This window comes from Somniosus microcephalus, unplaced genomic scaffold (assembly GCF_052327205.1).
Source record: "Somniosus microcephalus isolate GS21.2 unplaced genomic scaffold, FLI_Smic_1.0 unresolved_chr2, whole genome shotgun sequence".
Lineage (NCBI taxonomy): Eukaryota > Metazoa > Chordata > Chondrichthyes > Squaliformes > Somniosidae > Somniosus > Somniosus microcephalus.
In genome coordinates this window covers 54,970,876-54,989,158 of record NW_028225180.1, presented here as the reverse complement: position 1 = coordinate 54,989,158, position 18,283 = coordinate 54,970,876, and the positions used below count along the sequence as shown (strand labels likewise).

Genomic DNA, 18,283 nt, shown 5'->3' with positions numbered 1-18,283 from the left:
CGAGTGAGAGGCAGGAGGGACACAAGAATAGGAGAACGATAATGGTGGGAGATTCTATAGTCAGCGTAATAGACAGGCTCTTCCACAGCCCTGAGCAGGTCTCGAATGGTAAGTTCCCCCTGGTGCCAGAGGGAACAAGAACCTGGAACATGTGGGGCCATCTCTGGGAAGGAAAGGAGAGCAGAAAATAGCCATGGTCGGATTCAGTAACACGGATAGAAATGCGTTTATAGAGCGACTATTAAGACTGAGGCTCTGGAATAATAATCAAGGCCTCGGTGGTGATTTCCGGATTGTTTTGCACTGGGCTGCTTATGGAGGAAAATATGAGGCAGTTCAATGTGCAGCTGCAGGAGGGGAGCGTTCACGTTCTTGGGGCACTAGAGTGAATTCAGGGAGAAGCGAAGGGATGGCTGAGACCTGAACTGACCAACAAAAATGATTTTCCAGAATGATAGAATGAATTGCATTTATATAGCACCTTTCACGACCACTGGACATCTCAATGCGCTTTACAGCCAGTGAAGTACTTTTTGAAGTGGAGTCGCTTGTAATATGGGAAACGCGGCAGGCAATTTGCGCACAGCAAGATCCCACAAAAAGCAATGTGATAATGAACAGCTAATCTATTTTAGTGATGTTGATTGAGGGATAATTATTGGCCCGGACACTGGGGATAACTCCCCTGCTCTTCTTCGAAATAGTGCCATGGTATTTTTCACATCCACCTGAGAGCAGACGGGGCCTCGGTTTAACGTCTTATCCAAAAGACGGCACCTCCGACAGTGCAGCACTCCTTCAATACTGCACTGAGTGTCAGCCTAGGTTTATATGCTCAAGTCCCAGGAGGCGAGTGTGCTACCCATTGAGTCACAGCTGACATTCTGGGAATGGGTGAATGGAGCAGTGGGAAGGTATCAGCTGATATGACTGGAGGGTGAGAAATATCCGGAATTAATAAAACTGTTGAAACAGGAACACTTGGGTAGGGTTTGCCGTGATGTTGACCCAGCGATGATGACGAACGGCGATATATGTCCAAGTCAGATCGGTGTATGACTTGGAGGAGAAATGGGAGCCAATGGTATTCCAATACACCTTCTGCCTTTGTCCTCCTGGGTGCTGTGATCTACTAACTATGAGACATGACTTAGGTTTGAACGGGACTCGGAGCGGAACGATCCTGATTTATAACATTTTGAGGAGAGTGAAACAATATTTGTGGATGCCAGTATTACTCGAGGGTTCCAAGTCCGCCCTGGAACACAAGGATGTTCCCTGGAGTTATGTTAAGATAGAACCGATATTTATACAGTTAAGGAATAGGAAGGGTAACAGCACATTTTGTGGTGGGTTTTGCAGGCTATCGAGCAGTGGAGATGAGGTAGAGAGGGAGGAACGTGTTGTGAGCAAACTCCTGGAATCTGTATTTGAAGGTCGAATTAGTGAACATTTACAGATACCGGGGATGATCGGGGTGGCTGTACCGATAATTTGTAGGCAAGTCGTGTTTGACAAATTTTCACGCTGTTTTTAATATTGGCCATATAAATCGATGGAATGAAACACATGCGATGTATGTGGGTTTTCAGAAGGTGTTTGTTAATGTGCTTCTTTGTGTTCACAGATCCGAACTCGACAAACAATAAGTTCTTGACAAATTGCGACGATTACCAGCTGTTCCGGTGGATGAAATTCTGCCGGGACAGACTGGAACAGGCGATTGAAGAGGGTGTGGAGGGACTCGGTCTCTGGTTAACAGGTGAGGACCATTTCAGTGGACAAGAGTATCGCGTAAGTGGGAGGGACACAATGACTTTAGATTATTTTAACATCACAGAACTAACAGAATATCCTAACATAGGAACAAAGGAATTGACAGATGAGAAAAGACCGAGGTCTGTGTAATTCCCCTCCTAACATCGTGGTAGTAAAATGGTACAATGATAATGCAGTTGTTGACTAATCGATCTCTTAACAATTAGTCTACATCAGACTCGAACATGAGGTGAGGAAAACCTCCGAGTTGGAGTGCTCTGGGAGCAGAGGTCAAAAGTCACCTGTTCCCCTCAAGCATGCTACACTTACCACGTCATATCTCAAATTACTCATATACTGCACCCCAAAATGTGATTTTCTGAAATAAATTTGCCTTTTAAAGAATCAATACTGTTTCTGCCATCTCCCGAGGGAGCCTGTTCCCCAGATTGACCACTCGCTCACTGAAATATTGTTTCTGTGGAGTAGTTTTGAATTTACCCTCCTTCAAGCGCAGGCTGTGTCCCCTGTTTCTACTATATTGGACTAAGTGAAACAGCAATCATATCAACTCTCAAACTTCTCTTTTCCAGTGAGAACATGCCCAATTTACACAATAATTCCTTCTAATCCAACCCCTCCACCGTCCTAATCCAACCCCTCCACCGTCCCAATCAATCTAGTTGCACTCTTCAATAGCTGCGATAAAATTTTTGTACTGTCCATGGTATTCTAAGTGTGGTCACACCAATGATTTATAAAGTAGCAGGATTATCTCACTATTTCGGCTCAAAAATGTTAATAAACGCCAACTTGCATTTAATTTATTCACTGCCACTGAGAATAGTTGAAACAACAAATCTTACAATCATATAATGTTATATAGAAATATAAAACTGAAGAAATGGATGAAACTGCAAATATTGTGAATCTGAAACAATGATACAAATAGGTGAAAATACCCAGCGGATCCATCAGTATCTGTACAAAGGACAGGGGAACGGTTTGGGTATAACTCATGAGTGGATGGAAAGTAAAAGGGCAACCGTTTTATTGGGACTGGGAAAAGTGGAGATCTGAGACAATAGACATGAGTTAGAGGGAAGGCAATGAACTAAGTGACCAGGAACTACTTAATATTAACTCGGGGTAAGGTTAGAGGACACAAAAAACATCCCTTGTGGGTAAAACAAAGGTTATTTAAAAAAACACAGGAGCTCAAATGATGAAAACGCATAAGACTCGGGGAAAACAACCCAGAAATAACTGTGGATGGAAAAATCAGATCGCTCCCTTCTCGATGTTGTGCAAAGTTGTTTTCTCCTCAGTCACCGAGTCTAATCCCAACCTGCTCACTACACATTACCGTTAATATCCGTCCCAGTCTAATCCCAATCTCCTGCTCACTACCCATTACCGTTAATATCCCACCTCGTCTAATCCCAACCTCCTGCTCACTACCCATTACCGTTAATATCCCACCAATCTAATCCCAACCTCCTGCTCACTACCCATTACCATTAATATCCATCCCAGTCTAATCCCAACCGCCTGCTCACTACCCATTACTGTTAATATCCCACCTCGTCTAATCCCAACCTCCTGCTCACTACCCATTACCGTTAATATCCGTCCCAGTCTAATCCCAACATCCTGCTCACTACCCATTACCGTTAATATCCGTCCCAGTCTAATCCCAACATCCTGCTCACTACCCATTACCGTTAATATCCGTCCCAGTCTAATCCCAACCTCCTGCTCACTACCCATTACCGTTAATATCCGTCCCAGTCTAATCCCAACATCCTGCTCAGTACCCATTACTGTTAATATCCGTCCCAGTCTAATCTCAACCTCCTGCTCACTACCCATTACCGTTAATATCCCACCTAGTCTAATCCCAACCTTCTGCTCACTACCCATTACCGTTAATATCCCACCAATCTAATCCCATCCTCCTGCTCACTACCCATCACCATTAATATCCGTCCCAGTCTAATCCCAACCTCCTGCTCACTACCCATTACCGTTAATATCCGTCCCAGTCTAATCCCAACCTCCTGCTCTCTACCCATTACCGTTAATATCCCACCTCGCCTAATCCCAACCTCCTGCTCTCTACCCATTACCGTTAATATCCCACCCTGTCTAATCCCAATCTCCTGCTCACTAGCTATTACTATTTATATCCAACATAAGCTATTTCCAACTTTCCAGTTTCCTGTTCACTTCTGAAACACTATCAATTCAATTTGTCAAAAATAATAGAACTTTCTTTTATAATAATTTATCGAGTGCTTCTGCAACAGGTTGTTGGATGAAATTATGCATTCTAACCACAATATACGTAAATAAATGTATCTAACCTTACCCGAAATACTTCGAATTATCCTACATTTGTCCCCTCTGAACAAACAGTGGAAACAATCTATGGTTGGAGGCGTAGCTCGGGAGTGCAACTCCAACCCACAGATTAATTCAGAAAGTACATGCTGAGGGCCAGGCTTTGAAGAGTTCCAGTCTTGGGCCTCCAGGCGGAGGCAGCGTAAGGGCCCACATATCCCAGTGACACAGGTGGTTTGGAAACATCCCTGGGATCTTGTGCGCCTGGTCCTCCAATGACAAATGCAATCACTTATGAAGGGAATCCCCTAATGAAATGCAATGTATTCCCCAAATAATTAGAAATATACAGAATGCGAATAATTATAAATGTACTGAACTGCAATTTTATTCAAAAGATCCTTCAATAAAAATGTAATTTTTTGATGAATAATTTTAAGCATCTTCATCCAGGCCAATATTTGCATGAACTCATTTGATGTGTATGTGCATAATTTTGGATTATTAAATATTTTATTTAAGCCTTATATAAACCATTATGCCAATGCAAGCAGACCCTGCACCTGCTTTTAGCAGCCATAAGAGTTGCGTGGGCAATTGCTGGGCAAATAGCCCTACTCTGTGCCAGCAATGCTCATTTTACAGGCGCTTCAGATGATCTGTCAAGGTGTAAATTGACGGATCACAAGTTCCGGCTCCAAAAGTTGCGAGTCCTTTCAAATGGAATCCAGAGACACTAATTTCAGGGCTATTTATTTCATCATGTCTGTTCAGAACCTTGAAGACTTCCATCAACTCCTCACTTAATCTTCTCAACTCTAGTGGCATGAGCCCATATTTTCAAATTCCCTCTATAACACATGGCGTACCGTGACTGCAGTGTGTACCATCTACAAGATGCATTGCAGCAACTCCCAAACCCGTGACCTCCTCCACCTAGAAGGACAAGAGCAGCAGGCACATGGGAACACCATCACCTCCAAGTTCCCCTCCAAGTCACGCACCATCCTGACATGGTAATATATCGCTGTTCCTTCATCGTCGCTGGGTCAAAATCCTGGAATTCCCTCCCTAACAGCATTGTGGGAGTACCTTCACCTCACGGATTGCAGCGGTTCAAGAAGGCGGCTCACCACCACCTTCTCAAGGACAACTAGGGATGGGCAATACTTGCTTGCTTTGCCAGCGACGCCCACATCCCATGAACGAATTTTAAAAAAAATAACACACAACTCCTCATTTCTGAAAACATCCCGGTGAATCCGCAAGATAGGTTCCCAGTTTTTAAAATTTCCTTCCTTTAACTGGAGTGTCCAGAATGGAGCCTGCGCTACTTGGTAAATTACCTACTCCTGTGCTCTTGGTCTGGAGTGTCACTCCCCAGAGGAACATCAGGAAATTGAACTCATTCAGTCTGCAAATTTTGTCAATTAAATTTAGTGGATGAATTTCCGCTCCACTCTGGTTTCAGAGAGAATGACTGACAGATTAATGTTAATAGTTGCATTTTTTTTCTTCCACGTTTTAGATTCAGCATTTTTATTAGATCGTGCTGTTTCTTGAGTTTGAACTTTCATAAGAACATAAGAAATAGGAGCAGGAGTAGGCCAATCGGCCCCTCGAGTCTGCTCCGCCATGCAATAAGATCATGGCTGATCTGATCCTAACCGCCAATCCACTATCACATAACCATCTCCTGAATCTAACAGAATTAGACACACAAAATAGGAGCAGGATCAGGCTACACGGCCCCTGGGCCCGCTCCGCTACCCACAGGGCCATGACCGATCCGAACCTAGACTCATGTCCAAATTCCTGCCCGCTCCCCATAACCCTTAGAAAGTTTCCTAGAAGTAAAGGGAATTATTTCTGTTATAAATTTATGTAATGATGTAGCTTCTACAGCTTTTTGGGGCAGCATATTCCATGGACCTACCACCCTCTGAGTGAAGTAGTTCCTCCTCATCTCAGTTTTGAAAGAGCAGCCCCTTATTCTAAGACTATGCCCCCTAGTTCTAGTTTCACCCATCATCGGGAACAACCTCCCCGCATCCACCCGATCCAACCCCTTCACAATCTTATATGTTTCAATAAGATCGCCTCTCATTCTTCTGAACTCCAATGAATAGAGCCCCAATCTACTCAACATCTCCTCATATGTCCATCCACTCATCCCGGGATTAACCGAGTGAACCTTCTTTGTACTGACTCGAGAGCAAGTATGTCTTTTCTTAAGTATGGACACCAAAACTGTATGCAGTATTCCAGGTGCGGTCTCACCAATACCTTGTACAACTGAAGCAATGCCTCCCTATTTTTATATTCTATCCCCCTAGCAATGAAAGCCAACATTCCATTGGCCTTCTTAATCACTTGCTGCACCTGCATACCAACCTTTTGAGTTTCGTGCACCAGGACCCCAGATCCCTTTTGTACTTCAGTACTTTCCAGTTTCTTGCCATTAAGATAATAACTTGCTCTACGATTTTTCCTGCCAAAGTGCATAACCTCACACTTTCCAGTATTGTATTCCATCTGCCAAATCTCTGCCCACTTACTTAGTCTGTCTATGTCCCCTTGCAGGTTTTTTATGTCCTCCTCACTACTTTCCCTCCCATCTTAGTATCATCTGCAAACTTTGATATGTTACACTCGGTCCCCTCCTCCAAATCGTTAATATAGATTGTAAAGAGTTGGAGACCCAGCACTGACCTCTGCGGAACACCACTAGTTACTGATTGCCAGTCTGAGAATGAACCATTTATCCCAACTCTCTGCCTTCTGTTAGATAGCCAATCCTCTATCCATGCCAGAATATTACCCCCAATCCCATGATTTTTTATCTTCAGCAATAATCTTCTGTGTGGCACCTTGTCAAATGCCTTTTGGAAGTCTAAATACACTACGTCCACTGGTTCCCCTTTATCCACCCTATATGTTACTTCCTCAAAGAACTCCAGCAAATTTGTCAAACATGACTTCCCCTTCATAAAACCCTGCTCATTTTGTCCTATTAAATTATGATTATCCAAATGTCCTGTTACTGTCTCCTTAATAATGGACTCCAAAATTTTACCTACCACAGATGTTAGGCTAACCGGTCTATAATTTCCAGCCTTCTGTCTACTGCTCTTTTTAAATAAGGGTGTTACATTAGCAGTTTTCCAGTCTGCCGGGACCTTTGCCGAGTCCTGGGAGTTTTGGAAAATTATTACCAATGCATCCACAATCGCTACCGCCACTTCCCTCAAGATCCGAGGATGTAAGCCATCAGGTCCAGGTGATTTATCCGCCTTGAGACCCATTATTTTACTGAGTACCACTTCCTTAGTGATTTTGATTGTGTTTAACTCCTCCCACCCTATAGCCCCCTTTTTTTCCAGTGTTGGAATATTCTTAGTGTCTTCTACTGTAAAGACTGATACAAAATATTCAGTGTTTTTGCCATCTCCATATTTCCCACCATTAATTTCCCGGCCTCATCCTCTAAGGGACCAGCATTTACTTTAGCCACCCTTTTTCTTTTGATATAAATATAAAACCTCTTACTATCTGTTTTTATATTTTATGCTAATTTACTTTCATAATCTACCTTCCCTTTCTTAATCAATCTTATTGTTATTTTTTGCTGTCTTTTAAAGTTTTCCCAATCCTCTATCCACCCACTAGATTTGGCTACCTTATATGCCCTTGTTTTTAGTCGAATACTATCCTTAATTTCTTTACTTAGCCACGGATGGCTGTCTTTTCTTTTACACCCTTTCCTTCTCAGTGGAATATATTTTTTTTGGAAGTTGTAAAATAACTCCTTAAATGTACACCACTGATCATGTATCGTCTTACCCTTTAATCTATTTTCCCAATCCACTCTACTCAATTCCACTCTCATACCTTCATAGTCTCCTTTATTCAAGCTTAGCACGCTTGTTTGAGATCCAACCTTCTCACCCTCTAATTGAATATGGAATTCAACCATGTTATGGTCACTCATTCCAAGGGGATCCTTTACTGGGACATTTTTAATTAATTCTGTCTCGTTACTGTAGTGTATGTACCTTTAAGAGCCCCTGTGTACTGTAATACCGGTAGTGACCACTCGGTTATATAAGCCTGTATAGCGTCTTGTATCTTTTAGTTCACCTCCACACTTTGTTCAGTAAACACCTGTAAACCAACTCCTGCATTCCGTGTCTCCATTATCACACGGATACAATAGTGGCGACGAATTGGAAACGGACTTACCTGCAATTAGGCAGCACCTCAAGGAGATCAATTCCTCAGATGAAGGTCGAAGAAAAAAAAAAAATTCTGTGGTTTCACCAGCTAGCCGGGCTGGTGGCAGGTACTGCAATAATCCTTCCAGGGCAGCGGGCTGCGGCTCGATTGGGTGGTTCTGCAGCGGGGCCGAGCAGCGAGTCAGAAGGCGGAGGCAAACAGAGATGGAGGGTGGAGCACTCAGGAGACGGCCGGCGCTGCAAAGCAGGTCGGCGGTCGGACCAAGCAGAGGGAGGGAAAAGTCCCAGAGAGTCCGGCGGGAACGAGTCTCCAACTATTAAAAATATCTGTGTATATAAAAACCACGGAGAACAGCGTTGTCAGCAACAACAGCGGCGGGAAAGCGCGGGAGGCGCCATTTTTTCTCGGCAGGGAAGAAAGGAAACGCGGGAGGCGCCATTTTTGATTTTCAGGGTGCCTAAGACTGGCAATATTAATGCTTTCGATAGTAATATGGAGGATTGGACCACATATGTGGAAGGAGTGGAGGTATATTCCACAGCGAATGAAGTAGAGGATGATAAAAAGTCATCGGTACTTCTAAATCTGATGGGCGCATGGACATACGGGCTGTTATGAAACTTAATCACTCCAGCCAAACCGATGGACAAGAATTTTAAGGAGATTGTTCATACCCTACAGGAGCACTTAAACCCAACACCACTGCTGATAGCGGAACGATTCAAATTCTTCAGGAGGAATCAGCACAAGAATGAAAGTAATGCTGATTACCTCACCGAATTAAGAAAGCTGTCAAAGCACTGCCAATTCGGGGCAGGACTAGCAGATTCTCTACGAGACAAATTCGTCTGCGGTCTCCTAAGTGAAGGAACACAGACAATGCTACTTTCTGAGAAAGATTTGACACTGGACAAGGCTTTCAGTGTGGCTGTATCATACGAAGCAGCAGCAAGAGGAGCTGCAGAGATACAGCAAAAGCCACAGGACTTCGGCACGCATGAAATGACACGGGGTTTCGAGAGATGTTATCGCTGCGGCAGATCCACCCATGACCAGAGGGACTGCTGGTTCAAGGACAAAGCATGCAGGCAAAGCGGAAAGATTGGACACATTGCACGTGTATGCCGATCTGGAAACAAAAAATCCACTGACGGAAAAAAAATCAATAAGGAAAAGTACAGAAAGGTGCAAATGATGACGGACAGTAGCTCCGAAGACCAGAAGAGCGATAGCAACTCCGGAAACAAGAGACTAAGCTGTCTCAAATTACATAATGTAATTGCCAAAGAAGATTACCAGACTCTTTGGGTTACCCTCACGATAGCGGGGTCCCCAGTTAAAATGGAGCTAGATACAGGATCAGCTCTGACTGTCATAAGTCGACGGGATTACAAGCGGCTATTTCCGCATATACCTTTGAAAGACACATCCATTATCATGAAGACATATACGGGGCAGAAAGTATTCCCCAGAGGGATAATAAGGGTGCCTGTTGTATACAACGGCAAGGAAATACAGAAGTTGTATTTTTACGTTCTGCAAGATGGTGGTCCACTGCTGTTAGGACGTGAATGGATCAGGAAGATACGTTTAGACTGGCTCTCCATTCAGGCACTGACGGTGACCAGTAAGAAAAAAAATGATGATGACGTCATACCTGAACGATTAAAAGACATCTTGGCCAACGCCAAAGAAATGTTTCAACAGGAACTAGGAACCTTGAAAGGAGTCACCGCCTCAATAAAAGTGGAAGATGCGGCAATTCCCAAGATTTTTAAGGCAAGGCCGGTGCCATACGCAATTCGTCCAGCAGTCGAGGCAGAGCTGGAGAATTTGGAAAAGGCAGGCTTGTTATCCAAGGTAGATTGGAGCGAGTGGGCAACACCCATCGTCCCGGTCATGAAGAAAACATTGACTAATGATAAATCTGAAGAACAGAGAAAAATTTGCATTTTGGGGACTTCAAGGTGACTGTAAACCTGGTCCTTCACACGGTACAGTATCCTCTTCCGAGGATAGAAGATCATGTATCGTCTTACCCTTTAATCTATTTTCCCAATCCACTCTACTCAATTCCGCTCTCATACCTTCATAGTTTCCTTTATTCAAGCTTAGCACGCTTGTTGAGATCCAAACTTCTCACCCTCTAATTGAATATGGAATTCAACCATGTTATGGTCACTCATTCCAAGGGGATCCTTTACTAGGACATTTTTAATTAATCCTGTCTCGTTACACAGGACCAGATCGAAGGTTGCTTGCCCCCTGGTCGGTTCAGTTACATACTGCTCAAGAAACCCATCCCTAATACATTCAATGAACTCATCCTCAAGGCAGCCCTGCCCAATTTGATTTGTCCAATTAATATGATAGTTAAAATCCCCCATAATTATAGATGTTCCCTTATTATAAGCCTCAACTATTTCTTGATTGATACTCCGTCCAACAGAGTTGCCACTGTTTGGAGGCCTATAGACTATGCCCACTAATGTTTTTTTCCCCTTTATTATTCCTTACCTCCACCCAAACTGTTTCATTATCCTGATCTTTTGACCCAATATCATTTCTCTGTATTAGTGATTCCTTCCTTTATTAACATAGCCACCCCACCTCTCCTTTCTTCCTGCCTGTCCTTCCTGATCGTTAAAAAACCTGGTATGTTTAATTCCCAGGCATTGTCACCCTGCAGCCATGTTTCTGTAATGGCCACAAGATCATACCCATATGTAGTTATTTGTGCCATTAACTCGTCTATTTTGTTACGAATGCTACTTGCATTCAGATAGAGAACTTTCAAAGATGTTTTGTGACACTTAGTTCCTGCTTTTGCCCTTTTTATTACTTTACATTTTACTCCATACCTTCTGCCCCTTCCTGACATGCTCTGGTTTTCAATTTCCCCACTGCTACCTAAGTCTATGACCTTCTCTGTTGTCATTTTTATTATTTGCTCTCTAGGAACCTCCCCCCCCCCCCCCACTAGTTAGTTTAAAGCCCTCTCTACAGCCCTAGTTATATGATCCGCCAGGACTCTAGTCCCAGCACTGGCCAATTGAAGCCCGTCCCAATGGAACAGCTCCCTCCTGCCCCAGTACTGGTGCCAGTGTCCCAGGAAGCAAAACCCATTTCTCCCACACCAGTCTTTGAGCCACGCATTTAACTCTCTAATTTTATTTGTCCAAGCCAAATTCGCTCGTGGCTCAGGTAATAATCCAGAGATCCAAACTCCCTCGGCAGAACCTCCTTGTAAACATTGTGAAAACTGAAGCCATCATATTCAACCTGTCCCACATACTCCGTCTCTTCACCACTTCATTTCATCCTCCTACCAGAACACAGAGGCTGAAGCAGACTGACCAAAATATCTTCATCCAACCTCGATCTGAATTCCTGACCCCATATTCCTTCCATTTCAATGGTCACCCACTTCTGTCTCTGTCATATTGTCCGTCTTCAGCCCTACCTCGTTCCAATTACTGCTGAACCCTCATCCATGCCTTTGCCAACTCCAGACTCGATTAATCCAAAGCTCCCCTTGCCGGCCTCCCACACTGCCCCTCCATAAACTTCAGCTACTCCAAACTATGCTGCCTGTGCCCTGTTGTTCTGATTCAGGCCTCTTGTGCACCCCTTCCTGGACAACACCACTGGTGGCCAAGCGTTCAGCTGTCTAAGGCTCCACACTCTGGAATTCACTCTCAACACCGCCTCTTCGCTCTCCTCAAAATGTACCGTTCCTCCAGTTTTTGGTCATCTCTAATAGTATATCCTGCTTTGTCTTGGGTCCATTGTCTGATTCCGCCTCTGAAGGGCCTTGGGACGTTCTTCTACATTAAAGCCGCTATATAAATGTAAGTTGTTGATGATAAAGGTCCTGATGACAGGAGTCACATTGCTGCAGGTGTGCCTCGGTTACTGCGGTTTCATACCGGCAGCGGGTGAGTAAAATAATGGTTGTCAAACCAAGGGACATGTGAATGGAGTTTTCATTTTATTTTTTGTCGATTTTGTGACCAATAAATCAACAGTGGTTGCTTCGATTAGTCGATGTAATTTCTCACATAGTTTTCCAGCAGCTTCCCTCACTTCAGAATCGTCCCTTCCCTGCCACTCGAGTTCCGATTCTCTGCTGTTTTAGTTCTCAGTAAATAACAAAAGTCTGACAGCCGGAACTAAGTGTGAGAAACGCGTGCATCATATTGTCAAATCAGTAATCTGATGTCATGTTGGACACTGAAGAACAGAGAATACTAATCCCATTAAAACAATTTCAGATTCTCAGTGATTCCTCACTCTCCGAGAGCAATATCTCATTTATTTCCCGTTAATGAGTGAATCAAGATATTTACAGAATATTTAGACCATGTTCAGAATGGATCAGTACCCGGCCCAGTGATTGCTTTCCATGCTCAAAACAACTGAGAGATGCCACTATTGAGCAGATCCGTTCCTTCTCATTCTCAGTGTGTGTCTTTCACTCCGCTCCTCAACACATTCATTATTATTCATTACAGAAAGTCACTGAGCTCGCAGAGAAGGGAAACCGTGCGGACAGTTCCAAACTTCTCCTAACGCTGGTGATGGAGAAAGGCTCTCGGGCACGAAGGGTGATGTGGGAATCCTTTGTGAAAATGCGCCCCAGGTTACCAAAGCTGGACAAAATACTGAGAGAAATACAGGAACTTGGTACAGTAAAATCGCACACTGAACTTGTGCACTAACAATGACAATAAAGTTGATTATTATTATTATTATTATTTATTATCCGAATTCATGATAGTTAATTGATTTAAACAGGTTCTGAGCCATTTGATTACATGCACATCGCAGAAGGTTTATCCGAAATACCAAGTAACCTGAAAGGTAAGTGATGAAATGTGGATTTCAAACCGTTGATTGAATTTCTGAAGATCAAATAGTATGACTGGATCCTTTTGTTTAGAGGTTGTCAGAATCTGGGAATCAGAAGTTCAAAGGCTGGGGAAACAGGATTGAACATCATTTGGATTGTTCAACAATCCTCAACTATTCTGTGTTGATTCATGTTACAATTTGTACGATCCCTGACATAATCCAGTAAATGTGCAGCCGTTTTATTATTGCACGTAATCCAGCTGCTGCTCACTATAAATTGTGCACTCTTATACACACCTGGCAGCATCCAGATACAATGAGATGCCAATTGCACAGCTGGCAGGATCCTGATGCACTGTGAAACCCCATACACACCTGGCAGGATCCTGATACACCGTAAAACCCCAGACACACCTGGCAGGATCCTGATACACTGTGAAACCCCAGACACACCTGGCAGGATCCTGATACACTGTGAAACCCCATACACACCTGGCAGGATCCTGATACACTGCAATCCCATACACACCTGGCAGGATCCTGATACACTGCAATCCCATACACACCTGGCAGGATCCTGATACAATGTAAAACCCCATACACACCTGGCAGGATCCCGATACACCGTGAAACCCCATACACACCTGGCAGGATCCTGATACAATGTAAAACCCGATATACACCAGGCAGGATCCAGATACAATGAGACACCAATTACACACCTGGCAGGATTCTGATACACTGTGAAACCCCATACACACCTGACAGGATCCTGATACACTGTGAAACCCCATACACACCTGGCAGGATCCTGATACACTGAAACCCCATACACACCTGGTAGGATCCTGATACACTGAAACCCCATACACACCTGGCAGGATCCTGATGCACATGGAAATACCATGCACATCTGGCAGGATCCTGATGCACTGTGAAACCCCAAACACACCTGGCAGGATCCGGATAAACTGTGAAAATCCCTACACATCTGGCAGGATCCGATGCACTGTGACAACCCATAAACACCTGGCAGGATCCTGCTACACTGCGAATCCCCATACTCATTTGGCAGGATCCAGATATACTGTGATACCCCATACACACCTGGCAGGATCCTGATCCACTGTGAAACCCCATACACATCTGGCAGGGTCCTGATGCACTGTGAAACCCCATACACACCTGACAGGATCCTGATACACTGAAACCCCACACACACCTGACAGGATCCTGTTACACTGTGAAACCCCATACGAACCTGACAGGATCCTGAAGCACTGTGAAACACCATACACACCTGGCAGGATCCTGATGCACTGTGAAACACCATACACACTTGGCAGGATCCTTATAATCTTGGAAACCCACTTACACATCTGGGAGGATCCTGACACACTAAAACCCCATACACACCTGGCAGGATCCTGATACACTGTGAAACCCCATACACAACTTACAGGATCCCGATATAGTGAGACACCAATTACATACCTGGCAGGATCCTGATACACTGTGAAACCCCATACACACCTGGCAGGCTGCTGATGCACTGTGAAACACCATAAACATCCGACAGGATCCTGATGCATTGTGAAACCCCTACACATCTGGCAGGATCCTAATACACTGTGGAACCCCATACACACCTGGCAGGAACCTGATCCACCTTGAAACGCCATACTGTTAAACGCCATACACACCTGACAGGATCCTGATGCACTGTGAAACCCCACACACACCTGGCAGGATCCTGATGTACTGTGAAAACCCCTACACATCTGGCAGGATCCTGATACACTGTGGAACCCCATAAACACCTGGCAGGAGCCTGATACACTGTCAAATCCCATACACACCGGGCAGGATCCTGATGCCCTGTGAAACCCCACACACACCTGGCAGGATCCTGATGTACTGTGAAAACCCCTACACATCTGGCAGGATCCTGATACACTGTGGAACCCCATAAACACCTGGCAGGAGCCTGATACACTGTCAAATCCCATACACACCGGGCAGGATCCTGATGCCCTGTGAAACCCCATACACACCTGGCAGGATCTGGATACACTGTGAAATCCCATACACACCTGGCAGGATCCTGATGCACTGTGAAATCCCATACACACCTGGCAGGATCCTGATGCTCTGTGAAACCCCATACACACCTGGCAGGATGCTGATACACTTGGAAATACCATGCACATCTGGCATGATCCCGATATACTGTGAAACCCCATACGCACCTGGCAGGATCCTGATACACTGTGAAACCCCAGACACACCTGGCAGGTTTCCGATATACTGTGAAACCCCAGACACCTGGCAGGATCCCGATACACTGTGAATCTGCATACACACCTGACAGGCTCACGAAGCAGCGTCAAAGTAACTTTGGCAGCTGCCCACAAAGATTTAATCGTCTTTAGAGCAGAGACGTGCTGCCATCAATCGTCCTTTCCAGCACTTTTCCCTCTATAGGGAATCTGTGGACTGTGAGCAGGCGAAGAAACGGCGAGACTCTTCACCCAGTCATATGGAAGTATCCTCACTGAGACACGCAGATTTTAAAACAGTAAATATAAATTACATTTATATCATGTAGAGAAAGTGAAATAAAGATTTGTAAATATACATTGGATTAAGAGAGAGACATAAAAGTGACAAACAGAAAAAGTAAATATACATAAGTATATACATTTTTAAATCTGTAACATTAATTTTCTTAATGAATGAGACAAGAAGTCGCTGTCAATTTTACCCAGTAATAACGGCGAGCGCTGATAGTCTCCCCATTATTATTACAGCAAAATCCCCGCCAATGTTCAGGCTGACGAGGAGGTTATTGTCTAGCTTCCCAATTGCAGTGAAAGAGCGAACAATATTCTACTCAAACAATAGTCCTTCAATTCAAGAGTCTTTTTAGACCCAATGTAATGACGAACAGAAAAATATGTTGGTTCCCAAACCTGCAGTATAGGAAACTATGACCAAAATAAAACAACGGAGTATAATTATTGGTAGAAAGTTTCAAATGAACTGTATATGTTTTCTGCTCTAACATTACACTGAGTGAAGTGGGCTATAGTTCTATTTCAGTTTCTAATCAGTGATATGACAGAGGTTCATTGAATGTGTTTTATAACAATCCTATGTGTAAAACTGCAGTAAAATTGTTCGCAATTTCTGAATCACAATATAACAGGAGAATGATTGGCCCAAAATAAGCCTGTCCCTGTTAGAGATGACCAACTTACCCCTCCTCTCCGTGTATTTACTCAAATACGTTCAATTGTCCTAACCCATCTAACGCAGTCCCATTACTGTCTTTCCCGGTAACTGGTCCACCCGATCTATTACCCTATGGGTGACAAAAATACCCTGATTTACCTTCTTACTCTGACTTTCAATTCACCCTATTATATTGCTAATTGTTGCCTATTTCCTGTATTAATTTTGTGAATTTCATTAAAACATTTCAATACCGAAGTCTCTTGACTAAACAAAACTCATCAAACCCAGTAACCCTTCGCACAGCCTAAACTCTGAGGCCTAGAAATTCAGTAGCTCCCCGTTTGGGGCGCCATCCTCGCCAAGGTGCTAAAAGTAGCGCCCCGGAAGCATTCGCGGCCGCCCGCCGGAAATTCAGTTGGAGCGCCCCAAAGGGAAGCGCGGTGCTACTGGAGGCACCCCACGTCCCTCTTGGGGCGCTGCAACTGAATATCGTTGCGCAATGTGCCACAGTGCATCACGCTGCAGCATGTCGCACTGCGGTACTGCAGTCCTTCCTCCCCTTAAAGGAAACAGGCCTTGTTCTGCGCGATCTGGGGCCCAGCTGGGCCACCGAGGATCTTGAGTGCCGACAAAAGAGCCCGGTACCGAGGAGAAGTGCCGGGCTCTTGCAATGCAGCCGGCACTCCGCCGTGGGGGGCGGCGGGTTAGGAGGCTGGGGACGGGAGCACAAAGATGGCCGCCCCGCAGCTCTCCTTTAATTTGCTCCTCCCCCTGAAGCGGTCGCACATAGCGTCCGGCGGTAATGCAGGGGGCGCTTCCTAATATCGCGGCCGGGGCGCTGCGCGTAGCACTAATGGCTAGCGCCACCATTAGCGTCCCGCTGAATTTGGCGGGATGCTTGGCCAGTGGTTTGCGACCCACTTAGCACCCTCTTATGGTGCTAACGGGTGGCACAGCCACCTGAATTTCTAGGCCTGAATACCTTAAATCATCTTTCTCTGTGCACAATACACCGGATAACCTGCGCAAGTCATGAAACAATAGCAATGTACCTCCTGTCTATTCACAGTCGGTCCCTCTCTCAGTGCACACAATACCCCAGATAACCTGCCCAAACCCTGAGACATTTGCAGTGAACCTTCTGTTAAGGGAGGGAAAGGTTTATTGTGGTAATTCCTGAGCTCAGCGTCCTGGCAGCTGAAGGCACGGCCGCCGATGGAGCGAAGTAAATCCGGTCTGTGAAAGGGGCATGAATTGGAGGAGCGCAGTTATCTCAGAGGATTGTGTGGCTGGAGGGGGGCATGGACATGGAGATATTCGTAAATAAGAATGTGAATTTAAGATCGAGACTTGCTTGACCGGGAGCCAATATAGCACATGGATAATGGGTGATCAGGATTGATGTGATTTTGGATATGGGCAGCAGAGTTTTAAATGAGCTTGTTTATGGAGGGTGTAAGGTGGGAGGCCAGCCAGGAGACCATTGGAATAGTCGAGTCCGGATGTAACGAGCAGCACAGATGAGGGTTGCAGCAGCAGACGAGCTGAGGCAAGGGTGGAGACTGACGATATGGCAGGGGTGGAAGCAGGCAGACTTCATGATGGAGAGGATATGGGGTCAGATGGTTAAATAGAACACCGAGTGCAACGTCCATCCATTCAGTCTGTCCCACTCGCAATTCATACAATACCCCAGATAACCTGCCCAAGGTCTGATACAGTAACAGTGGAACACCTGACCATTCACAGTCTGTCCATATCCCACTGATAGCCTATGCCTTATTTCCCATTAAATATTAGAGTCAAGTGAGGATTTGAAACAGTTCTCAGCCACTAACTGAGTTTTAATTTCGAC

At 44.7% G+C, this 18,283-nt stretch overlaps 1 pseudogene across 1 annotated transcript in view; it reads left to right on the top strand.

Annotated features, from left to right (window-relative positions):
• LOC147092660 (uncharacterized) overlaps window positions 1–18,283 on the top strand; it is a 59,059-nt pseudogene that overhangs the window by 39,200 nt on the left and 1,576 nt on the right. The window contains exons 4-6 of the transcript XR_015075059.1: window positions 1,628–1,794; window positions 12,852–13,023; window positions 13,135–13,200. The product of XR_015075059.1 is annotated as an uncharacterized LOC147092660 (transcript). The remainder of the gene's footprint in view (window positions 1–1,627; window positions 1,795–12,851; window positions 13,024–13,134; window positions 13,201–18,283) is intronic.